The sequence below is a fragment of the Callithrix jacchus genome, chromosome 19 (assembly GCF_049354715.1).
Source record: "Callithrix jacchus isolate 240 chromosome 19, calJac240_pri, whole genome shotgun sequence".
Taxonomy (NCBI): domain Eukaryota; kingdom Metazoa; phylum Chordata; class Mammalia; order Primates; family Cebidae; genus Callithrix; species Callithrix jacchus.
The window spans coordinates 46,638,959-46,666,176 of record NC_133520.1 but is presented as its reverse complement, the minus strand read 5'-3'; the positions used below and the strand labels follow the sequence as shown (position 1 = coordinate 46,666,176).

General features: G+C 38.7%; 1 long non-coding RNA gene across 1 annotated transcript in view; it reads right to left on the bottom strand.

The window, feature by feature from the left end:
- Window positions 1-19,553, bottom strand: part of LOC144580303 (uncharacterized) — an 83,614-nt gene extending 64,061 nt beyond the window's left edge. Inside the window, exon 1 of the long non-coding RNA XR_013529591.1 lies at window positions 19,145-19,553. This is a non-coding gene — a long non-coding RNA (uncharacterized LOC144580303). The remainder of the gene's footprint in view (window positions 1-19,144) is intronic.
- Between the last annotated feature and the right edge of the window lie 7,665 nt (window positions 19,554-27,218).

Below are 27,218 nucleotides of genomic sequence, written 5' to 3'. Positions count from 1 at the left end.
TCCCTTTTTGCTCCATCTGCAGGGGTTATACCTGCTTGGCTTCTCAGATTTTCCCATTAGTCAACTGTTAAAAGCAAAAATAAGGCAGAAAGGGAAAATGAAATGAAATGTTACAAACAGTGGAAGAATGAGCACATTTTAGCTGATTTCTTATAAGAATCCATGAGGTCAGAAGAGAGTAGAATAACTATAAAGTGGTAAAAGAAAAAAAATACTCAGAATTCTATCTCTAGTGAAGTTATCCTTCAAAAATGAAGGAAAAATAAAGACATTTTCAGATAAGGAAAGCTGAGAGTATTATTTTTCAAGAGATCTGATTTATAAGAGATGATAAATAAAGTCCTTTAGGCTGCATAGAAATGATACCAGACAGGAACTCAAGTTGGCAGAATGGAACTGAAAGGAAGATTCTTAAAAATGGCAAATGTCCAAGTTAATTAAAAGAAAAAGAGAGAAGGAATGATTTTCCTATTTTTCCTCTTCATTTTTATATGCATTATATGTTTCAAGCAAAATTATAGTATTTTCTTATGAATATATAACCTAGAGTATGTGATACCATATATCATATCATATCATGTTAACAATTATAAAAAATTGGAGAGTGGTATGAACTCATATGGTTGTAAAATGTTTACATTTCATATGAATTGGTACAATATTAACAATACTTAGACTGGAAAAATGTAAGGGCATATATTTCACACTGTAGAGCAACCACTTAGCACGTGCACACACAGACACACACACACACACACACACACACAAGAAGTCTAGCTAAAAGGCTAACAGAAAACTTAAAATAGAATTCTAAAAGGATTTAATTAATTTTGCAAAAGTCAGTGTCAATGAAAAGAACCAAACTCTGTAAAACATTTGAAGAGATTTTGAGCCAAATATGTGTGACAATGGCCTGTGACACAGCACTCAGGAGGTCCAGAGAACATATGCCCAAGGTGGTCAGGTGCAGCTTGGTTTTATACATTTTAGGGAGGCATGAGACATCGATCAAATACATTTAAGAAATACATTGATTTGGTCCAGAAAGGCGGGACAACTCAAAGGTAGTGCTTCCAGGCTATAGGTGAATTTAAACATTTTCTCATTGACAATTGGTTGAGTTTGTCTAAAGACCTGGAATCTATAAAAAGGACATGTTCAGGTTAAGATAAAAGATAGTGGAGACCAAGGTTCTTTGGAAGTTTTATAATGGTTGCCCTTAGAGTCAATAGATGACAAATGTTTCCTCTGCAGATCTTAAAAAGGTGATAGACTTTTAGTTAATCTCTTTAGGATTGGGAGGGCCTGGAAGAAAAAAAAACCTAGCTATGTTAATAGAGATTCTTTACAGATGCAATTTTTCTCTCACAAAGGACAGCTTTGTAGGGTCATTTCAAGATATGGCAAAAAAAAAATATGTTTTGGGGTAAAATACTTTGGTTTTCTTTCTTGTCTTGTAATGTTATGCCAGAGTCAGGTTGGAAAAGCAAGTCCCAATATATAGGCTTAAATAAAACCTATCTGATGAGAATTTATGGTTATTAGAGCATGACTCCCTAGATCCCTTAGATTGGAATTTGGGCAAGACAAAAAATCAGAGCTTAGTCTTCATTAACAAAGGAGAAATTGAGGAACAAAAACCAGAGGAGATAAGTAAACGCCAAATAATAAAACAGTAGACTCCACACCAAGTATATGAAAAATCACATTAAATGTTAATGGACAATAGCTAACGTTGAGGTTATCAAAATGAATTTAAAAACTGGACCTAATTACAGGATGCCTACAAAAGTCATGCTTCAAGTATAAAGAGGTAAAAACGAGAGTAGGTATAGGGAAACCATCTGTCATGTGAACAGCAAGCGTGGGAAAGCTGCAGCGACTAAGCCACTGTGATTATCACCCTCCACCATCCAAAAGTCGGCACGGATGGCAAGACAGATAAAGGCATACATGCACATGTACCAAAAGGGGGAGAAAAGGTTTATCACCTACATAACTGAGGCCTCTGGGGATAGCAGGGCAGACCTCTAAGGCAGGTTCAAAATGATAGGTTTGGGTTGTTATTGTCACTGCTGGGCAGGGCTGGGGTGAGCGTTCCTGTGCCCAGGCCTTGGCTTGTGAGGTTTTAGTCTCCCGCCCGCACCAAAGGAGGAAACATTAAGGATAAAAGAAATAAGTAAAAATGGATTATCTGAATTCTCTCTTTAAAAAATTAGAAAAAAATAACAAACTACACCCAAAGTAAGTTGAAGGCAAGACATAAAGAAAGAGCAGAATTCGATGACGTAGAAAAACAATGGAGAATTAATGAAACCAAAAGCTGGTTCTTTGAAAGCATTGCTAAAATTTCCTCTAGCTAAACTAATAAAAATAATGAAAAAAGAACAACTGGTAATATCAAGGATAAAAGAAATAAAATACCTACTGTCTTTCGCACATTAAAGTGATAATGTGGGCCATGCATAGTGGCTCATGCCTGTCATCCCAGCAATTTGGGAGGCGGAGGCATGTTCAAGGAGCCCAGGAGTTCAAGACCAGCCTGGGCAACATAGTAAGACCCTGTCACTACAAAAAACACAAAAATTAGCTGAGTATGGTGGCATGCACCTCTAGTCCCAGCTACTCGTGGGAGGATCACTTGTATCCCAGAGGCAGGGGTTGCAGTGAGCCAAGATCACACCACTGTACTCCAGCCTGGGTGACAGAGCGAGACGCTGTCTCTAAAAAATTAAAAATAAATAAATAAAATGATAATATGGGAGTATCATGAATAAGTGAATTTCAATACATTTGACAACCAAGGTACAATGAACTCATTCCTCAAGTCAAAACTTACCAAAACGGATGCTCCCCCACAAAAATTAAAAAGTACAAAATATTATCTCCATTAAAGAAATCCAATTAGAAACTAAAAGTTTCCCCCCAAAAGATTTGACATGGCGATATGGCTTTATTCTTTCAATCTGGCACAAAGTGTTTAAGAAAATATTACATAGATGACAGAACGGTTTACAACTCATTTGATTTGACTTATGATATTGAAACCAGTCAAAGATATCTTCAGAAAACAAAGACACAAATGCTTATTCTTCATGAACACAGGTACAAAAAATGTATATCACACAGTTTTAGACATTGTAAACAACAATATGTAAAAGGTCAATGCCTCATGACCATGTGTATTAGTCAGGGTTCTCCACAGAGACAGATCAGGACGATAGAGGGAGAGATACAGATATGTGGGCAGGATCTTATTAGGGGAATTGGCCAAAAGCGTAATTCCCAGTCGCAGGCTAAATGCTTGAAAATGGGGTGGGTGGAAGGGACTGGGGTAAAATGTCAGTTCCGGAGCTCAAAGGCCAGAGAACCTGGAGTTCTAACGTTCAAGGTCAGGAGGAGAAGGGTGTCTCAGCTCCAGGAGAGAGAGAGAGAAAGCTCAACTCTTGCCCTCTGCCTATTTGTTCCAGCCAGGTACCCAGCCAATTAGATGGTTGCCAACACGGAAGGTGGATCTTTCTTCCTGAGAGCACTGATTCAAATGTCAGGCTCTTCCGGAAACACCCTCACAATCACAACCAGCAATAAATGCTTTACCAGGTATCTCTGTATGTCCTAATCCAGTCACACCGATATCTAAAATTAACCATCACTGTTAGGTTTATTTCAGAAATTAAGGTTTTCCAACACTGAAAATTAATGTAAGTCACCATGTTAACAGATTAAGAGAAAAACCATATTAACTGTTGCAATAAATACAAAAAAACACTTGAAAATATTCAATGCTTATTCATGATAAAGCCTCTGAGTAAACTAAGAATACAAGGGAATTTCCTAAAACTGATTAAAGGCATCTAGGATAAGAACCACAACTAACATTATGCCCAACACCAAAAGGTTTAGTTATTTCTATTTAAGATCAGGATCAGGGCAAGAGTGGCTACTTTCAAAACTTCCATTCAAAATTACACTGAAGGTATTAACCCAGTGTAGTAAGGCAAGCAAAATAAATAAAAGCCATAAAGATTTGGAAGGGAGAAGTATAATTTTTAATTGCAGTGATATGTTCAAATATGTATAATAAGTTCTTTAGGAATCTACCAAAAAAATCTGCAATTAATTGTCATAATAATGCCAGCCCACCTCTTCCACAAATAAAAATTAACTCAAAATGGATCATAAACATGACAGACAAAGTCATAAAACTACTAGGAAAAAATCCACGGAGGAAACCTTGGCCGGGTGCGGTAGCTCAAGCCTGTAATCCCAGCACTTTGGGAGGCCGAGGTGGGTGGATCACGAGGTCAAGAGATCGAGACCATCCTGGTCAACATGGTGAAACCCCGTCTCTACTAAAAATACAAAAAATTAGCTGGGCATGGTGGCGCGTGCCTGTAGTCCCAGCTACTTAGGAGGCTGAGGCAGGAGAATTGCTTGAACCCAGGAGGCGGAGGTTGCGGTGAGCCGAGATTGCGCCATTGCACTCCAGCCTGGGTAACAAGAGCGAAACTCCGTCTCAAAAAAAAAAAAAAAAAAAAAAGAAAATCTTGGTGACATTTAGTAAGGAAAGTTTTCATAAACAGAACACAAAAATACAATCTAGAAAAGAATAAAACAATGCATAAAATAAACTTATTTTAAATCAGAAACCTTTACCCTTTGTATTAGTTAGGGCTCTCCAGAGAAACAGAAGCAGTGGTGTGTGTATCTGTGTGTCTGTGTGTGTGTGTGTGTGTGTGTGTGTGTGTGAGAGAGAGAGAGACAAATAAAGAGAGACAAATAAAGAGAGGGCAAAAACGAAATACAGATTTATTTAAAGAAATTCACTCATGCAGTTGTGGAGGCTTGGTAAACCCACAATTTGCAGTATAGGCCCGCAAGTTGAAGACCCAGAGAAGAGTCGCAGCCTGCTCAAAGGCAGTCTGCTGGCAGAATTCCTTCTTTCCCAGTGTGATAGTTAATGTTGTGTCAACTTGATTGAACTAAGGGATGCCCAGATAGCTGGTAAAATATTATTTCCGGTGTATCTGTGGATGTTTCTGGAAGAAACTAGCATTCAAATCAGTAGACTGAGTAAAGAAGGTCCACCACCACCAATGCGGGTGGGCACCATTCAATCCATTGAGGCCCCACATAGAACAAAACCATGGAAGAAAGATGAATTCACTCTCTTTGCTGAGCTGGGACACCCATCTTCTCCTTCTCCTGCCCTCAAATATGGATGCTTCTGGTTTGGGGGCTTTTGAACTTGGAAAGGAACTTACACCAGTGGCCTCTTATGCTCAGGACTTTGGACTGAGAATTACATTACAGGCTTTTCTAGCTTTCTAGCTTCAGATGGGACTTTTGGGCCTCTGTAAGTAACCATGTGAGACAATTTCTATTATATAGATATAAAGTCCTGTTGGGTTCTGTTTCTCTGGAAAACCTTAACTAGTATATTGAAGGGAGGTTAGTCTTTGGCCTATAAGGCCTTATATTAATTATAGAGGGTTACTCACATTAGGCAGGATAATCTGTTTACTTAAGTACACTCACTTAAATTTCAATCTCATCCAAAAAACACTTTCATGGAAATATCCTGAATAATGTTTGACTCACTATCTGGGCACTGTGTCTCAGTCAAGTTGGTACATAAAATTTACCCTCATGCTCTTCAAAAGACACATTTCATTTTGCTTATGAGCTACATTTGGTGGTAAATATTTGCAGAACATAAATATTACAAAGGGCTTGCATCCAGAATACATAAAGAATTCTTACATCTGCAAAGTAAGGTAAACGATCCAATGAAAGAGAGGTAACATATTTATACAGATATACAAATAGCCATTAAACTCATGAAAAGATATCTCCAAGCACCTGTCATTTCACTAATACTTTTTAAAACCAGCTACTAAATTAACTAAAGCGAGAATACGGAGTAATTAGAATTATCATGTTTTGCTAGCAGATATACCATGATAAAATCACTTTAAAAAATACTATGTTAGCATACTATAAAATTAAACATACATTTATCATTTGACCTAGCAGTCCTGTTCATGGCCTTGGACAATGTAATAGCCACCAGCTGCATGTAATTATACAAACCTAAATTTAAATTAATTGAAATTAAGTAAAATTTAGAAAGTGTTTTTTTAGCTTCTTAACCAGATGTCAAATACTAGTCACTTGTGTTAGTGGCTATGATAGTGTGCCCTGTGGGTATAGAAATATTTATGTCATCATAGCACATTTTATTACACAGTGCTTTATTAGTGATATTACCCGGGAGAAATCTGTGCAAATATACATATATACAGAAAGACTTATTTACTGCTGTTTCTAGAAGGATTATTTCTAACAGTGCAAAATTGGAAGCAACCCAATTGCCCATCAACTGGCAATGGATAAATAAAGCGTGGTATTTTCATACTGTGGAATATTCTCCAGCAATACAAACAACCCGAATATAAACAGACACAGCAGCAGGACTGGATCTAAGAAATATTATGCTAAGGGAAAGAAGTCACATAAAAAAGACTTCATGCAATGTGAACATATTTACATGAAATTCTTGAACATGCAAAATTGTAGTGAAAGACTGTGGATCAGTGTTTGCCTGTGGCTAGAAGTTGGCAGAGTTGACTGCAGAAAGGCATGAGGAAACTTACTAGAGTGACAGAACTTTTCTATATCTTAAATTTGATGGAGGTCATATGACTGCATGCAATTACCAAAATTGATCAAACTGTACATCTCAAATCAGTGACTTTTGTAATATATAAACTATACCTCAACAGCACTAAAACAAGCACACACACACACCTGCGCGCGCGCGCTCACACACACACACACACACACACACACGCTCCTATACTCATATAGCAAAGTACTATGCAGTTCTGAGTTTACCCCTAGTTTGTATGATCAAAGAGGGCGAGGACACACATGCATGAGTACTTTCACAAAGAGGAAAATGCAGTACAACACTGAATTTCTTTTTAAACAAATATTGCTCTGTCAATCTGATATTCATTTGGAAGTATTGGATCTTGACTTAAACCTCACATAATGCACCAAAATGATTTCCATATTCACTGCAGCTCTAAATGAGAAAGAAAAAGCAACAAAATTTTCAGACAAAAACAGAAAAATGTGTTCAGGACTTACAGAGGAGGCACATATTTTTAATACATGAAAATATATAATAAAAATAAATGATGAGTCAGAACATATAATTAAGAATTTAAATTAATAGAAAGAAGGCATGCCATAGAATGGAAGAATGCATAATATTTATGATTTCTGACAAAGTATTTGTACCCACAAGATAGAAATAATTTCTATAAGCAAGTAAGAAAATTAAAATGAACTTGCCAAGGCAATTCACACAAGTATATTTACATGGTCAAATGAACAAACAAAATATAAACTATGCTCAACCTGATTAGACATTAGAAAAATGTAAAACTGTGTCATACACTTATAGTCCCATCAGCATGTATAAATGAAAAGAGAAGAAGGAGAAAATGAAGAAAATCTATAGTAAGTTGAGGTGATAATGTAGTACGACCATAAGTCTCAAACATTGGTGGTGGGGTATACACTGATGCATCCACTTTGGAAAACCACTAGACAATGACTAGTGAAGTTGAATACATGCAGTCTCTATAATCCAGCATTCCGCCTCTCTCCACATATATCCAATAGAAATGAATTCACATTTACCAGAGGACACGTATAGAAAATGTTTAAGTACTATTTGTAAAAACCAAATGGCTAGAAACTAAGCAAATCTTTATCAACCGTTGAGTGGAAACAGAATCTGTAGTATAATTAGATAATTCTATAAAACAATGAAAAGGAACTAACTGGAACTATATGCAATGAAATGAATTAATATCATAAACGATGCTGAGTGAAAGAAGCTAGACAACAACGGAGTATACAATGAATAATTTCATTCATGAAAATTTTAAAACCAGGCAAAACTACTCTATGCTTTTAGAGATCAGGACAAGAGTTGTTCTTGGCAGGAAAAGTCATTAGACAGGAACATAAGGATAGCTTCATGTTCTGTTTCTGAATGATGGTTATAAATATGAGCACCATTTGTGAAAAATTCATTAAGATGTACACTTTTTACATGATTGTTATCGTTTGAGAAAAGATTTCTCTAAACAAAGCAGCCTAAGAAAAGGCAAAAGAACTGGTTATTAAAACCATCACATCAAAAGACTGAAAAGGCGAGAGAGGGTATAGAAGACAGAAACTTCCAAGCTGCCCAGACAAATGTTATTTACAGATTTATGAAAATTTGCTTCCAAGACATTCATCCTAACTTCTCCAGGGATGGATTATTTAATTGAATAGTATTATTCATCTTGCTTTGTTTTTGGTAGAGTTGGTCCTGAAAACGAAAAGAAACCCACATCATCTCACTGCACAATGACTATGGATTTCTACTCCTGCCATTTGGTAGCTGACTTTAAAATGTGATGTTGGTCAGGGCATAGTGACTAATGCCTGTAATCCCAGCATTTTGGGAGGCTTAGATGGGAAGATTGCTTGTGCCATTAACAGGCATGTGGCGTGTGCCTGTAGTACCAGGTACTGAGAAGGAGGGAGAATCACTCAAAACCAAGAGTTCAAGGCTGCAGTGAGCCATGATCACAGCAGCCTGGGTGATGGAGCGAAACTCTATCTCAAAAAAAAAAAAAAAAACCCAAAAACTAAGAAACAAAAGGCGATGTGGTGCAGGAATCACTTTTCCTTAATAGTCAGTATCATCATATGTAATACTAATAGATATTAACAGGTATCTGCTTATTTGTTTATTTTGTACACAGGATTTTCAGTCTAAGGTTTAATGACTGCCCTATTGGATTTCAGACTTGCATGGGGCCTGTAGCCCCTTTGGTTAGGCCAATTTCTTTCATTTGGAACCGATGTATTAACCCAATGCCTGTAGCCCCATTGTATCTAGGAAGTAAGTAACTTGCTTTTTGATTTTATAGCAGAGCGGTGGAATGCCCTTTTGAAGTTACAGCTACAATGCCAACTAGGTGACAATACTTGGCAGGACTGAAGCAAAGTTGTCCAGAAGGTTCTGTATGCCCTGAATCAGCATCCAATATATGGTACTGTTTCTTCCATAGCCAGGATTCATGGGTCCAGGAGTGATGGGTCCAGGAAGTGGAAGTGACACCCCTTCCAGCACCTCTAGGGAACCATTAGCAACATTTTTGTTTTCTGCTTCTGTGATACTATGTTCTGCTGGCCTAGATGTCTTAGTTCGAGAGGAAGGAATGCTGCCAGCAGGAAACACAGCAATGATACTATTAAACTAGAAGTTAAGATTGCCACCTGGCCACTTTGGGCTCCTCCTGCCTCTAAGTCAACAGGCTAAGAAGAGATTTACAGTGTCGGCTGGGGTGATTGACCAGGACTATCAAGATGAAATCAGTCTATTACCCCACAAAGGGAGGTAAGGAAGAGTATGAGTGGAATACAGGAGATCCCTTCGCATGTCTCTTAGCACTGCTGTGACATGTGATTAAGGTCAATGTGAAACTACAGCAATCCAAGCAGGACTCAAAATGGCCCAAACTCTTCAGCAATGAAGGTTTAGGACACTACATCAGGTAAAAAACCACCACCTACTGAGGTGCTTGCTGGAGGCAAAGGAAATTCAGAATGGGTGAGGCATAGTATGACCTTATTATTGTCATTACTGGAAGACTCTATATTATTTCAAGAGATGTGTATGGGTTCAAGTTAACAAGGGGTGGACTTGAGATAGTTAATACTGAGTATCAACTTGATTGGATTGAAGGATGCAAAGCACTGTTCCCGGGTGGGTCTGTGAGGGTGCTGCACAGGAGATTAACATTTGAGTCAGTGGCCTGGGAGAAGCAGATCCACCCTCAATCTGGGAGGCACCATCTAATCAGTTGTGCATGGCTAGAAGAAAAGGAGGCAGAAGTTGGAAGGACTTGACTTGTTTCCAGACTTCATCTTTCTCCTATGCTGAATGCTTCCTGCCTTCTAACAGAAGACTCCAAGTCCTTCAGCTGTTGGACTCTTGGACCCACACCAGCAGTTTGCCAGGATCTCTCAGGCCTTTGGCCACGGTCTGAAGGCTTCACTGTCGGCTTCCCTACCTTTGAGGCTTTGGGACTTGGACTGGCTTCCATGCTCCTCAACTTGCAGACAGCCTATTGTGGGACCTCACCTAGTGATCATGTGAGTCAATACTCCTTAATAAACTCCCTTCATATCTACATCTATCTTATTGTCCTCCTACTTGGAGTTTTCTTTCTGTAAGAGACTTGCAACACCTAGAGAAAAGGTCTGAAATGGTATAGCTTTAAATAATTCAGGAAGAGATAAAAGTGCCTCATATAGTAAAGAAAGAAATGGGGTGTGTGTGTGTATGTGTGTGTGTGTGGAAAATCTGCCTTAGATTGAGTCATCAGCTTGATTTGTGAAGAGAAAACTCAGAATCATATTTATGAGAAGCTAACCAAGATCTCTGCAAATAAACGAAAAAGATATGAAAATAATAGGAGAATTAAAAGTATAATAAATTCCTATTAACCCAGTACAGTTGTTTCTATAAATAGGACAAGACCAAAAGACAAAATCAAATGAATTTCCTTTTGTGAAATTGATGCAGCCTATGTTGAGGGCAAATGGAAATCACAGAAATTTTATTGTCTATTTTAAAATTGATGAACAGCAGAAACAAAATATTGAAATGTAGGCAGTCTACAGTAAAAATCAAGTGGCAATGCTGCTGTATTTCTAACAAATCAAAATATTTTCTAATTCACATGTGAATTACAGGTTGACTAATGGTAAAGAGAGAGATATTTAGCAAAAAAAAAAAAAAACCCACGAAACTAACACCAACACAAAATGCCTTGATATCTGTTATCTCCACAGGCATTGTTCTCATTTATTTGTAACCATTATTTCTGCTAAATTATGTAAACATTTGCTGGACAATACAAAGTTTAACTTGAACACCAGCCAAGCACTTAAAATTCCTACAATAATGTCTTTGGCAGACTACCTGAGATTACTCTCTCCGCCTCCAACCCTCATTTACTATCCAATATTTTGAAGGATCTTTCAGGAACAAAACAGTAAGTATAATTTTAGCAGGAAGATTTCCCCCACCAAAGATGCTTTGCCATCAAACATTTAGCGTTCACATCTTTGGAAATCAAAGTTCAAGTCTACTGAAAACAGATTTTGGTAAAACAAAAATATGGTGGCAGATCGCTCTTGGGATTCTTGAGGGAGAAAAGAAGCAAATAATAAGTCAGGGAGAAAAATCTGGATGAATTTCAAGGAGCGCATTCAAGAGATTTTAGGCCAGTCATGGTGGCTCACATTTGTAATTCCAGCACTTTCTGAGGCCAAGGCAGGCAGATCACCTAAGGTCAGGGGTTCAAGACCAGCCTGGCCAACATGGTGAAACTCTGTCTCTACTAAAAATACAAAAACTAGCCAGGCATGGTGTCAGGAGCCTGTAATCCCAGCTATATGGGAGGTTGAGGCAGAAGAATCTCTTGAACTCAGGAGGCAGAGGTTGCAGTGAGTAGAAATTGTGCCATTACACTCCAGCCTGGGCAACAAGACCAAGACTCCATCTCAAACAATGCAACACAATAAAACAATAACCACAAACCCAGAGAGTTCAGAGTATCCATCACAGCAATAGAATTTTAGAGAACTTCAAATTCAAGTTAAGCTCCCGGAGTTCTCTCTACCTCCTTAGTTTAACAGGTGCGGCAAAGCATGCCCAGAAGAGTTAAATTAATTCCTCAAGGTCCTAAAAGACAGGCTCAGAGGTGGCCCTGGAACCCCAGTCTGCTGATTGTCCTATCCACTTCTCTGCCACACCACCTCTCATTGGGGGCACTCTGTGCAAGCCTGAGTTGAGCATCGTGCTACACCATGTGAGTTATGCATTGCGACAATAAAATGAATGTAATTTATCCAAAACTTCCAGTGCTTTGAGTCAAACCTCAAAGCAATAAAAATCCCATTATTCTTCCCACTTTTGCCCTCATGACATTAATTAGAATCACTCTGTGTCTTTTCACCATGAATCTTGGGAGGTACGTTTTCCTTCTTGTAAGCAATTCTTCCAGTCTGAAGCTCTGTAGGTTTACGTTGTCAGCCCATTCCATCACGCCCTTAGTAGTGCTGATATGGACAGGAGGCAAGAAAATATTTGATAGAAGAGGGTGGTTTCCCAGCAAAGCCCCCACCCTCAAGCCTGGAAACCTCTGGCCCTAAATGGGAATAGGTGTTCCTGTTTTTGAGCCCAAATGTTGCCTTTTCCAAGACCACCCTGGCCCACCACGCCCCTAACCTGTGCCTATATAAACCCCAAGCTCCATGAGCAGAGGAACACAAGAACTTAAGAGTGGCAGAGTGGCACAGTATGTGGCAGAGAAGGAGCATCTGAACGTCAAGAGGAGTTCAGCTGGAGATGGTCAGAGAGACCGGCTGCAGGATGGCCAAACTCCAGGGAAGATCAACTTCCCACTCAATTCTTTTTCAAGCTCCCTATCCATCCTGCTGAGAGTCGCCTCCATCACTCAGTAAAAGCTGTCCTTCAGCTCCGTGTAACCTGATTCTTCCTGGACACCGGATAAGGATCGGTTACCAGGACGGCAGGGTGTAAAAGGCTGTCACCCTGACTCTCCACTGAGCTCGCTTAACACTTAGCCATCCATGGACAGCAACTGCTAAAACAGCATTAATTGTAGCACACCCTTGGAAGCTACTGTGGGGTCAGAGCCCAGAAGCATTTACCCTGACTCCTCCCGCTTCCTGTCTGCGTTCTCCCCCTCCCACTCCTGGCACAAGTCTTGCAAGGGGATCAGGGAACTCTACTGCTTCAGAATATATGTGAGTGCCTATGAAGAGCTTGCCTGTATTCCTTAAGAAGTGGTCCTACCCTAAGTTGAGGTAGAAAGCTGACGGGAGGGTAGGGGTTCACTGAAAATGCTTGAGTTTAGGATAAGTGAACGAGAAAGCAGCCTACCGGATGATGCCTATTATTTGAAATTTATTCCCGTCTTGCCAGTGAGAGATTGTTTTGTGTGTATCAGCTCTCTTTGCCTCCTTCTGTACATAAATGAGGTACAGTAATAACTTTTGAGAACAGAAATCAAAGTGGAGGAGAAAGCAGCTCCTTGAATGTGCTCAGTTGTGGAAGTGACAGGGTAGCTGGGGTAAACAGTAAAATTTCTGTATCCATTTCATCTGCTGTGAACGGAGAGAAATAACATAGACGCTGTGTCTTCCCCCCTCTTTAGTTCTCTTCTCTAGACCTCTTGAACACCATGTCTTTAAAATCTTTGACTCTTAACAATCCTTCTGTTGTTGATGTGTCTGTTTCCACTCACTTCTTACGTGTAGATACTGTTCATTATTCTTCCCTAAACAACTGAGTTTTCTAAAGACCAATATGATTATGTCATTACCATGCTCAAAAATTGTTAAAAGTTCACTCCCGGCGGAATGCAGAGCAAACTCCTCAGCGTGGCACGCAAAGCCATGTACCAACTGGCCCCAACTTCTCCCTCTGCCACCTCCCTAAGTCCACTCAGGAAAATACACATATTTTGTAAGTACACTATACACCTTAATAATATTATTCTTTTCCTTTTAGTGAATTCTTATGGTGGTAGCCCTTCCCTAACTTTTTTTTTTTTTTCTGAGACAGAGTTTCACTCTGTCACCAGTCTGGGGTGCAGTGGCATGATCTCAGCTCATTGCAACCTCTGCCTGCTGGGTTCAAGCGATTCTCCTGCCTCAGCCTCCTGAATAGCAGGGACTACAGGCACATGTCACCATGCCTGGCTAATTTTTTCTATTTTTAGTAGAGACCAGGTTTCACCATGCTGGCCAAGATGGTCTTCAACTCCTGACCTCATGATCCGCCTGCCTCTGCTTCCAAAGTGCTGGGATTACAGGTGTGAGCCACCACGCCCAGCCCCCTTCCCTAACTTTTTAACATTGAAATTGCACATTCCTTATGGAACTCTTCCATACCTCCCTAGTTTGCCTATTTTTAATTTCTATTTTCATGACCACTATTATGCCTCTCATATCATTTCAAAGCCTACCATATATAAGCTGTGTGCTTTTTGCTTCCCACATATTTTCTTTTAGCTCCTGAATCTTTTTTATCTTTATGCCTTGCCAGTACCATGGGCAATGCCTTTTATAAATAGCACATACACTATGGCAACTGAAGAAGTGTATATGTCACATTAAATTGAGAAGTAAATAGGTCAATGCCTTACTTGACTTTGCAATCATAGAAGGACTTCATACTAAGAGGATATTAGAGATTTTTTTTTTCAGAAATGAAGAAAGGTAGTATCTCAGTGAGTACTTCCATAGGAAAACAGACATTGCATCAGTTATTTCAAGATAGAAGCCGTTCAGTGCAAAAAAATTAACAACTCCTAAAACATTTAGAGACCAAGAGACCAAGTTCAGAAAAAAATGCTACTCATGCTCAAGAAATTCAGGAATTGCAAGACACAACAGTTAGTGAGTGACCTCAGTTATCTGCTGCCCTACATGGGTGATTTACAGAGATATACTCAGAATTGCTGGAAAAATCTCAGGGCTTCCAAGTCCAAGGCTCACACTCCTGCCTGCATCTGCCACAAGACCACATGGCTTGTTTGTCTTATACCTCCCAAATCTGAGGCAAATGTCCCCAACTGATGCCTCTAAGTGGTGGCAAAAGTTCTGAGAATTGGAGTTACCAGGAATGTAGGACTTATTAAAAGCAACCATTGAAAACGAAAAAGATTTCTAAATGTTTAGTGACTAATTGGGCACACAAAGTGTGAGAGATTTCCCTAAGTCAAGACTATTTTTCTGAGTTGTAGAATTTGGATATAGACATACATGACTAAGTGAGAGAATTTGATATTAGATTCATAAGGCAAGTAACTGTCAGACCTTTAACCTAGTTGAGCTAAATGGGTTGACTAGAATATCATCATCTAGTTATTTAGCTGCAGGGGACCCAATTAAAGACTCAAACATAATTATGTGTTTCTTAAAATATTCCTCGTTGGAAAATCTAAGTATTTGTGACACCATTTTAAAAATAAGGGAGGGGGCTGGGCACAGTGGCTCATGCCTGTAATCTCAGCACTTTGGAAGGCTGAGGCAGGCAGATCACCTGAGGTCAGGAGTTCAAAATCAGCCTGGCCAACATGGAGAAAACCCATCTTACTAAAAATACAAAAATTATCTGTGCGTGGTGGCACATGCCTGTAATCCCAGATACTCAGAAAGCTGAGGCAGGAGAATCGCTTGAACCTGGGAGGCCAAAGTTGCGGCGAGCCGAGATCATGCCACTGCACTCCAGCCGGGGCAACAGAGTGAGACTCCATCTCAAAAATAAATAAATAATTAAATAAACAAAATAAAAAAGAAGTGGAAAGATTAATATGGAGAAGGAAACCCTAAAAAAGTATTACATCATATGAAAGGAATAAAAATCATTTCTACCATAACAGTGATCTCTGAAAATCAACAAGCTGAAAAAGTTGCTGCCATCAGTAGTAAAAAACTGGCTCTTCCCTGCAGAAAGTTCTTCCCTGCAGAAACAGAGAGAGCCTCTGACTTGAGTTCCATCAGAAAACTACCAAAGACCTATAAATAGTTACAAGAAAAATTCAATGTTTCCCATGCTTCTTTCTTCCAAGTAGCCACATGATGTTGATTTTTAAGCAATACAACTTGTAGGACATGAGGATTCTGTCAGTTTTCATTCATATCTTTACCCTGACTTTTGGCTTCTCTATTCTTCCGTATTTGCATGTCAGCCTGTCTCAGGCATTAAAAAAAAAACTGTTTTGCTCATACATGAAATAACATGTAAATAGCATAACATGAAATCCACAGCTGTGAAGTTAGATATGAGTAATATTAGAAGCAAATATATTGTCCACAGATCTGATAGCATATTTTTAGAAAAACTAACCTCTTGCCAAATAGAATGGGAACAGTCAGGAGACAGATGAGAGAAAAAGCAAGAAAATATACATGGCGTTTATAAGTCTGTAAAGCATTTTGGGATATTTTGGGCATATCACTAATCGTTGTGTGACACTTGACAAATTGTATAACCTCTCTGTGCCTCCATATTGTTTATTTTTAACCCATATATATGAATACAGAATAATGTGCTAAGTATTAAAATAGAAAATAAAACATAACAGAATCACAAGTGAGTTTAAATATTCCTCTAGCTGAAGAAATCACAGAAAGATCACGATAAAAATAATACAGTTAGCCCTCCACACCTATGGGGTTCTGTGGGTCTGCAACCATCTTTGTATTAAAAATATTGAGAAAAGGAAACAATGAAAAATGCGCAAACAAAAAAATACAGCATGACAACTATTTACATAGCATTTATGTTGTATTAGGTGTTATAATTAATCTATAGAAGATTTCAAGTATACAGGAAGATGTGTGTAGGTTATCTGCAAATATTAGACTATTTTGTATCTAGGACTTGAGCATCTAAAGATGTGGGTATCTGTGAGGGTCCTGGAGCCTATTTGCCATGACTGCCAAGGGAAGATTGCACTTGAGTTCAGCCTCAAACAGTAGACACCCATTTCCTAGGTAAATTAGAGGTAAAGCTCAAATGTAAGAATCATCACACCCAAAGGCAGGGCGCTAAAAAGGGCATTCAGTGTGGTTGGGGCAGAGAGTTGGTTGAGGGTAAAGCGTGTTGGGGAGGTTCAAGCTTAGTTGGGACACATTTTGCAAGTATTAATATGGAATTGTGAAGTTGTCCTTTGGATAGCACGTACTCAAATGAAGGACCACTCATGCACATTTCTTTTTTTTTTTTAGGATACTAGCTCTGGCATTTCTCCAAAAAGAATACAAATCCTTCTTTTTATCTCAAGAGTCATAAATATTAGATAAGTTTGACTATTACACACAGATAATTTTTTTTTCAAATTTTATACATTAGCAATGAAAAAAAGGAGAATCTTTTCAACTATATATTTAAGGTTTAGGAAACCCAGCCTTAACTTGGGGCCTACAGAAAGTGCAAGCTCTGTCTCACACGTTTCCTCGTGTAATGCACAGTTCTGCGCCTGAGGATTTCTGCCACATACACATTTGAGTCTGTAGAGAAAGAAGCAACACACACAAAAGTCATGCTAAATGCTGAGAGAATTTATCCCTTGGTAGGGAGGCACACAACTATGCCACTGATACAGAGAGTTTAAACTGGAGAAGACCTTTCTACTTTTGCTTGAATTCTAAGGCGGCTGCATCGGACATTTGGACGATAGCTGAGGAGCACACCTCCATTCAATTGTCCTTTTATTAGTCACCAAAATAAGCTGTTGAGTATATGGCAGTAACGCTGTGTGTTTCTATGCTACCAGGTTTATTTTTCTCACATAAATATTGGGATCTTTTCTACTTTCAGAGCTTTTAAATCTATTAGGATAAATAGCCTTGGAAACCTATTATACAGAGAAGGTTGCCTTGATGGTTCTCATCAAAGCTATTAGAAAATGTATTTTAAACATATAAATTGTCAGAAGATAATGTTGCACACACTGTAGGTCTAATAGTGACCACCCAAATGTAAGATAATCAAAAGGAATGATTTGATGCATTCTCTTTAACAATATACATTACCAGTGAGAGCTAGTGACAAGACAACAGCCTTGCCATGTCCAAATTCAAACTCCTGGTACATCTGCCACTCACAGGAAATGTAACTTCACTCCTGTCGCTTTTATTTCTGTTAATGAGACCATTATCCTCCTAGATATCTGAGTTTTCAACTTCAAAAGTGTGTTGTCTAAACTTCTCTTTCATTCCTTCAAAATCTTGTTAGTCATGGTGAGTTGTAGACTTACTATTTCTAAAATGTCTCTGATATCCACTCTGTTTTATTCTCACGGCCACCTCACTCATTTACATCCTTATTACCTGATCTGGACTATTCCTGTAACTTCTAAATTGGCCTATTGCTTCCAGGCTGTCTCTACCCAAAACAAACCATGCACTGTTGCCATAGGAACCTTCCTAAGGAACAGCTCTAATCACTCTATTCTCCAGTCAAACGCTTTCAGTGGGCTCCCTTTTGCCTACAAAACAGCTCAGCGTAACATACCAGACTATCCAAAGATTGTTTTTAGACTGTCTTCCACTAAGCCTTCCTATTCACCATCAACTGTCAATCTGGAACTTGCCATTAGTCTAAGAATCAAAGACAACATCTTGAGATTTTTTGCTTTACATGGTGCATATCCACATGTAATAATAATGATTCCCTATTAAATTGCCATAGGATTTGCTTCTAAATACTGCAGCATTTGATGTCTTCTAGTTTGCACTACAAACACACACAGATACACATACAACACAGCATTTATGCACATATACATGCGTGTGCATATGTATACATGTATACATATTTATCTATGTAAATTTGTGTTTATGTTCTCCACCACTGGTTTCAAAGTTTGTTCAAGGGAATCCTAGGATCTACTCAGATGCAACAAGGGTTACCGTAAGAGCACGTAGAGGTCTGGCAAGGACTGATGATAGCATGGCTCTTAACCTCCCCAACTCTCCCTCCACCAGAATAGCTCCCATTTTATTATTATTATTTTTTAATAAAGTATCATCTGGAATTCAATTTTATTTTTAATGGCTTTAAAAATTTGTGGATGCTTGCTTCCAAGTTTAAGAGGTTTCCTGCACTCACCTCCTGGATACCCATACTGACTGGAGATCTGAAACGGAATCTCTCAGGATTCCCCAAAATCGAATTTCACCACAAAAGAACTACCTTCCCCAAGATCTTCAGATCAAGCATCCAAGTAGACATGATGGCTTCTTCCCAAGACCTTTTGATCATGACACTCATACTATAAGCCTCTGATTGTGACAACCGTTTTTTTCTTTTTCTCTTCTTTCCATTGTCATCTTTTCTGCTCTCTCTTCCTCTAAAGTTTTTGGTTGCTAAAATGATGTTTAAAGTTTCTTCTCCCAATCTCTGTTCTCTAAGGAGATCAAGAGAGCCAACACAACTCTACGGATATCAAGCAAGCCTTACCTACAAACTCCGGAAGAGATAGGATTTATTCTCTTAGATGATCCCGGATGGAGCAGGATTTTGTCTAAAAGGCATCAGTCCAAATATTCTGATAATCCTCCTGTTAATGAAACCACCTTTGCAAAATTATGACTGAGACAATGAAAGAGATCTAACTTAACACTATCTCGCTTCTAACCTCCAAGCTGTTCTTATTCATTCCTGGGCTTAGGCTGAACTAACTCAGGGAGGAACTCAGTTTATAGTTTATACTTTAAAGTTTAAAACAGAGATGATAACTGCCATTTCCCAAAGCAGACCTCCTTCTTCCCTAGGGACTAGATTGCCTTTGTAGGACTAATGTTAGCCAAAGATTAGAAATTATGGTTAGGGGTCATGCAGCTAAAGGCTAAAAAATTCTGACTCTCCCTAAACCACTCCTGAGACGAGTGCTTGAGATAGTCTGAAGACCCTGCACTTAATGGATCAGCTGGCACCACCCAGTTGGATGAACTAGCTCATCTGATTTTGTGCCCCCTCCCCCACCCAGGAACTTACTCAGCAGAAGAAGATAGCTTTGACTCCGTAATTTTGTCTCTGACCAGACAGAGCTCCTGGCTCACTGGTCTCCCCAACCCATCAAGTTGTCCTTAAAAACTTTGTAATCCCAGCACTTTGGGAGGCCGAGGCGGGTGGATCACGAGGTCAAGAGATCGAGACCATCCTGGTCAACATGGTGAAACCCCGTCTCTACTAAAAATACAAAAAATTAGCTGGGCGTGGGGCGCATGCCTGTAATCCCAGCTACTCAGGAGACTGAGGCAGGAGAATTGGCTGAACACAGGAGGCGGAGCTTGCAGTGAGCGGAGATCGCGCCATTGTACTCCAGCCTGGGTAACAAGAGCGAAACTCCAAAAAAAAAAAAAAAACAAACAAAACTTCGTTTCCAAAATGCTTGGGGAGACTGATTAGAGTCATAATGAAACTCTGGCCTCCTGCACAGCCAGCTCTTCGTGAATTACTCTTTCTCTATTGCAATTCCCCTGTCTTACGAAATAGACTCTGTCTAGATAGCTGGCAAGATGAACCTACTGGGTGGTTACTTTAAGGCTTGTTTTTCTTACAATTGACTGTGCTTCCTCTGGATTCATAAATGCTTCAGAACAGCTACTAACTCAACAAATGATTGAAGTTTAGCTACAAAGACAAAAGTCACAAAATGTCCTGATGGAAGTGCTCAAAAAACAATACCCTACGGTATGGAGCTTTGGCACTTTGAACTAAAGAAAATTAAAGGCCTTAGAAGCAGCTTTAGAACCAGGACTTTCTGACCTGTTTCTCCCCAGGAACGTAGGGTGGAACTCTCCCTCTCTCATTGACTTTTCCTTAATCTGAAGCTCCTCCATGAGAAACACAATTGCCTTTACTTCCCTCCCTGAAATTTCATTAACCAGAGAAGACTGAACTTATACCACAGGAAAGAAGACTGAGGAATGTCACCATGCCTAGATAGACATTGTCACAAGCTATTGTCTGTTCCTTTGGCCCATTCAACTCTCCTAAAAATCATTTCTACCCCTTAAAATTTCCCCATGTCCCCACCCTCCCCCGCCACGATGAAGAAAGTTGTATAAGAATCTGAACTTCACTGGATTATTAGGTAAGCACTCTCTGTGATTCCCCCACACAGGTAATAAACTTGCCTTATTTTTTTATTATTATTAATCTATTGTCAGTTTATTTCAGCATACTCAAACCTGCATAAGGAGAAGGAAAATTCCCTTTGCTCCAATGGTAGTCATGCCCAATGACTCTGAGATTTTAGCAGTTGCAAGTGGTAAAAGCTGTCTTGGAGGACAGAACAAAGCAGCAGTTTCTCTGTTGACTAAGAGGAAAGCATGCAGGAGACATTGAAACATTAAAAATTCTGACTGTAGTCCTAGCATGATGTTGACCCTTGCAACGGCTTCCTTACCGCCCTTTCGTAAAGGACCTTAGCTCCTGCAGCAGTCCTCCTTACCCTTCATACTAAACCCAAATGACCCAAACCAACAGTTGCTAAACTATAAAGAGTAATTTCTCCCTATTCCAAAAACCTTTTTGACCAACTATTCCTGAAACTAGGTGTACTTCAGTTTATTCCTCTGGCTAAGATTCTGTAAAAACTCCCCCTTTCCTTCCCAAGGTAGACACTGCTTTAGGGATCTTATGCTATAGCATTCCAAATAAAAGTCTGGGTTTAATGCACCTGTTTGATCTTACATGTTATCTTTCTCAAATCATGTAAGAAGTAACTGACAGAGGGCCAGGTGTGCTGGCTGATGCCTATAATCCCAGCACTTTGGGAGGCTGAGGCTGGTGGATAGCCTGAATTCAGGAGTTCGAGACCATAGTAGCTTGCGCAGCATGGCAAAACCTCAACTCCACCAAAAATATGAAAAATTATGGGCAAAATGGCACACACATGTGGTCCCAGCTACTTGGGAAGCCAAGGTGGGATGATGGCTTTAGCCAGAAAGGCAGAGGTTGCAGTGAGCTCCACTGCAGATGCCACCACTGCACTCCAGCGTGAAAGACAGAGCAAGACTGTCTCACAAGGAAAAAAAAAAAAACGTTAACAGGCAGAGTCCCAACTGACAGGCATATTTTCTGTTAACCAACATAAGGTTCTTACTGATATTTGATACTGACTCATAGTCACAACTGCCATATGAATTGAAAGAGAGAGACTATTTTTTTCCCCTGGCAATATATGATGGTGGAAGATACTTAGTATGGTGTCCTGATAAGATAAGAAAGCAACAATGAGGAAGGGACCCCAGGGAGGGAGAACTATTGTTCTGAAAGAACAGCTAATCACAGACAACCTTCTGGCAAGACATCCTGGTCCCAAATGCCTTGCTTGGCAAGTAGCCCCAGCAACAGGATCTCATTCTGCAGGTAACCCCTCCAGCATAACCCTGCAAAACTTCCCTCCAGTCTCCACCTCTTAGCAGACAGCCTTCTCTCTTCTGCACTGCCCATTGCTTTCTTGCAATATTTCTACTTTCTCTATTAAATCTGCCTTTCCTTACCCATGACTGTCTGTCTTGGTAAATTCTTTTACTGCCCATGACACCGGCCACTGCCAGTGGCACAGCACCTAAAAAAATCAAAATATTAAGGTTGACACTCTGGATACCAATATGTAATGATGTGTTCCTCTTACAAGAGTTTATGAAATAAATAAAAAACTAACGATTTTTATTAAGCAAGATATAAAAACTTCATAATAGGCTCTTCTTGTTTCCATTCATAGACGATAAATGCTATCCCTCACTTAAGAGCTTCCTTATTTGTCGTGTATAATGATAAGGATCTCCTTAGCACCAAAGTCAGGCAAAAGAACATTGACATTTCATGTCCTGGTTAGACTGCTCTGGCAGCTTGCTGGAACGGACACTAGCTTCTCCCAGCTGGAGCTCGAGTCCAGATCCCTTTGTTGTCAGCCCCCTTCCCGGCCACTCCCACCACAATCACTTAATAAGAAATACCAGCTGCAGAGCTCAGAACTGCTATGACAAAGCTTCCCACTTTCATGAAAACTGTTGAAAATGGAGCAGAAAAAAAAAGGAGTGTGACAGAATTTCTCTATATTGATTGATGCCTTGCTTCCAACGTAGAAAGACCTTTAACTGATTTTCTGGCTTTTGGTTCCATCCTATCATAAACAAAGAATCAAAGTATAGTAAGGTTGAAAGAAGTGGTGAGTGCTAAACACAAGACGTGGTTAGAAAGACAGCGTCCTCCGAGGAGATGAGAATGACGCTGAGCCTTGGCAAATTGCAAGGAATGCGTAGTTAAGCAGAGCAACTTTTCAGTCAGAATTAGAGTATAACTCTAGAATGACGAGACACACAAAAAGATAAATGCTATTTATCAAGACTGCTCACAATAAGGAATCAGTAAGCAGCCACAACAGATGCTGTGCTGGCCAGATCCCCCCTGCAGGACGGAGGTGCTCACCCAGCAGCTGCAAAGACTCCTGCCGGAGTCCGGCTCCAGGCAATGCTCTCAGGTCAAAAGGCAGCTGCCCTGCGGAAGGTAACAGCTCCACCCAGGGACAAACAGAATCCACTGATTAGCAGACATGGGGGTATGAAGACCATGTCTTCCTCAAATTAAAACGGTTCTAAAATTGCTGGATCCTGGCTAGAATTACATTGCAGGTGAGTTTCTTTCTCCATCCAGTCCTGCTTCTCTCCACTACAGGTGTGATTCCCAAGAGCACTTCACAATAAACGTCCAGCACAGAGTCTCCTTCTCTGAGTCTATTTCTAGGAAAGCCTTACCTAAGACAACAGCCTTCCTTTGGCAAAAATTTTCAAATCAATAATTCCTTTACATAGGTGACAAAACCACCAGCAACCAAAACTTTTATCTAGAAAAAAAGGACAATTGCATGACATTTAACTTCAAGATTGAAAATGTTGCATCCTGAGCTTCATTTTCTTGATCTTACTTTGGACACTCACTGAGTTGTGTTTCTATTTGTAGAGCACAGAATTTTAGATAAATGTGCATAACTTAGAGAGGTTTCAAAGAAAGGCAAGTCAAGTGATTAAATAATGAGTATAAAATTAGTATATTAAGTGCCAGGAACATTTGGTCTTTTGAAAGGAAGGGCAAGGGGCCATTTTAATAAGAACCTTCAAATACATTCTTTATTCAGATGAGTAAGGAATGGATGGTTGTGTGAGGTCAAGCTGGAGAGGCTGGTAAGGCTGTAGACTCAGATTCATGCAGCAGCTTCTCACATTATCTCCCAGCCTTCATGCTCCTGGCAGCACCCAGAGCGATCTTTGAGAAACCCTAACAAATCACATCACTCTTCACCTCCGATCCATCTCTTCACTCTCCAGCAGTCCTTCTTATGAACTCTGCAAACTCCATGATGAAGCCCTGGCTGCCCCTAGGGTTTGTCTCCTCCCATTCACCATCACAAAGCCTCTTCCTTGAAGGTGTCCAGCAGACCAAGCCACTCTGCTCACAGGGATCTCCCTATGGCTATGTTCTTCCCTTAGTACCACAAACCATCCTCCCCATTCACTTCTCTGCTCAATGGCACCTCCTGTGAAAGGATTTAAAGTAGCCCTCCTCTTGATGTTTTTCATGCCCTTACTCTGCTTTGCAAGTCAGCAGAACATTTATTACTTCTCGATATTCTAATATTCTAATGTCGTATTTTCTTTTCTTTTCTTTTTTTTTTTTTTAGGGTCCTTGGTGAAGTCCAGAGAAGATAAGGATTGAAAACAGAGGTGATGGAATAAGCCTTATGAAGAGGAAGAAGTTTTTTTTTTTTTAAGAAATAAAGAAAAAAAAAGGAGTGAAGGAGAGAAAGAAAAACAGGGAGAGAGAACGGGAATGTAGGTTTATTCTAAAAATGGGTATTAATAATGGCTGATTAATATTTTGTGTATTTAAGGTGGAGAATGTATATTTTGTGTATTTAAAGTGGAGAGCTCTATAAATATTTATTGAGTTAACTTGTTCTGGATCTGAGTTCAAGTCCTGGATATCCTTATTAATTTTCTGTCTTGTTGAGTCTAAATCTCTTTATGAGTCTTATGTATCTGGGTGTTAGGATTGTTAGCTCTTATTGTTGCATTGATCCTTTTACCACTATATCTTTGTTGCTTTGAAATCTATTTTATCAGATGCGAGAATTGCAACTCTTGCTTTTTATTTATTTATTAATTTTTGCTCTCCATTTGGTTGGTAGATCTTTCTCCAGCCCTTTGTTTTAAGTCTTTGTGTATCTTTGGATGTGAGATGGGTCTGGATATAGCATACCGTTAGGTTTTGGCTGTATCTTTTGATTGGGGGATTTAGTCTACTTAAATTTAGGGTTACTGCCATTTGATGTTAACTGGCTATTTTATCCATTTGTGGATGTAAATTCTTCTTTATGTTGATGCTCTTTACTTTTTGGTATATTTTTAGAAAGGCTAATACTGGTTGTTCCTTTCTATGTATAATGCTTCTTTCAGAAGCTCTTGTAAAGCTGGACTGGTGGCAATAAAATCTTGTTCATAAAAGATTTTATTTTTATTTTTTATGAATAATGTTTTGTTTTCTATGCATACCATTAGATGTGGAGAGCATAGATAGATATAGACAGTTGTAAAAATAGAGAGACCCTCCTTTGTTTTGTCCTTCGTGCCCACCAAAATATAAGCTCCATAAAGGTAGAATCTGTGTCTCTTAGTTAACTCCTCTATTGTGGAAGAGATATGGAGACACCCAGAAGTGTCTTTCTAAAAAAAGTTACATACTTGGTAGTTGCCCAATCAATATTTGGTGATGGAATGAATGGATAAATGTGATCCCTTTAAATCTGTATCCACCATGAACAAACTTTCTGAAATATATATTATGTAATTTAGCCAAACTTTTCTTATTTATGCAAGTGTTGTGTGTGCTCTGTCTTTTCTCCCTCCTTGACCTATAACTATGTGGTTCCACAGCCACCAGCCTCCTTTTCCTATTTTCTAGAAAAGAAGGAGGATTATCTATAAAATTCATCCAACCCTATCATCTTTTTAAGGGTATAATATGAAGGCGAAATTCTCTATAAATTTAAAGTTATATTCAATTAGTAAATAAGAATAATTATTATTGCTTTTAACTTTTGAACTTGTGCCATTGGTTTCTGCCTTCTTAAAATTCAGTAATTTTTATTAGAGCTTTCAGCGTCAGTTTTTGATTTTATTGATCTTTTTTATTTGTTTTGTTTCTCATTTATGTTCTTGTCTTTTTACCTTATATTTTTGTGCTTATTCTTTTCTTTATTTCTAACTTCCAAAATGAAATTCCCAGTTATTAAATATATTATATATGGCATATATGTCATATACATGCCATCTATATGACATATATATTTATGTCTTTTTTTACTTTTACTTATTTTTTTGTGTTTAGTCTTTATTTCTAATTTCTAGAATGGAAATATATATATGTGTGTGTGTATATATATATGTGTGTGTGTGTTTATTCCATTCTGGAAGTTAGAAATAAAGAAACGCTAAACACAAAAGTGGCATAACCCTGGTTTGCTGCAACCTTTGCCCCCCAGGATCAAGCGATATGTGTGTGTGTGTGTGTGTGTGTGTGTATATATATGTTTGGAGCAGCCTCTGTGTTATGGATAAACATTTCTCTGGAATATACAGCAATAAGTTACATTATATATATATATATATATATGTGTATATACACACATACAAATATATATGTTTAAAATTCTCGTTTTTAATAAATATGGGCATGGCTGTGCATTCATCTGTAAACACTACTTTATCTCATAAACTGATGCATGAGGATTTTACTGTTTCTGACTTTAAGTTCATTTTGAAATCCACTCTAATCCATGAATTTTTTTAGTCACAAACTTTTAAAAAATATATAAGGTGTTATTGTTTTTAAATCTGGTAAGTATTTTAATTGTGATGAGAGACAATTATCTGCATTATTTCATGTATTTGACACTAGCTGAGACTTCTTTAGTGGTCATGAGTGTAATTACTTTTGAAAATGTCTTGTGATTTCTTGAAAATAAAATATCTGCATTTATAGGGTGCAATGTTTAAGCTTTTTAATTATGTTGTTTAATTCTATCATAACTTAATATTTTTGTACTTGCTTGATTAGTTTCCAGTAGACTAATATTAAAATTAATATTCTAACTGTAAATATGTCCTCAAAATTCTGAAGGATTATATGTTTTAAATCTTTTATTTATATAGTCTTTGCTATGTTCCAGACATTCTTCTTAGCACTTTGCACCTATTAACTCACACAATGTCACAATCTTTGCATTTGCTTGGAGGATTTTTTACGATTACTTTCCCTATCAGTTTGGATTACAATTGTTGGATTTTTAAAATATGAGGCTTATAACATAATTATTGTTTTATTCATGATACCTTTTTAAAGGTAGTTTTTAGTAGTAGTAGTTTTAATGTGAAGCTCTTTGGATATTTCAATCTCTTTTACCTCACCCTCATTCTCAAAGTATATTTTACCTGTGCATAGTTTCTAAATTAAAAATATCCTT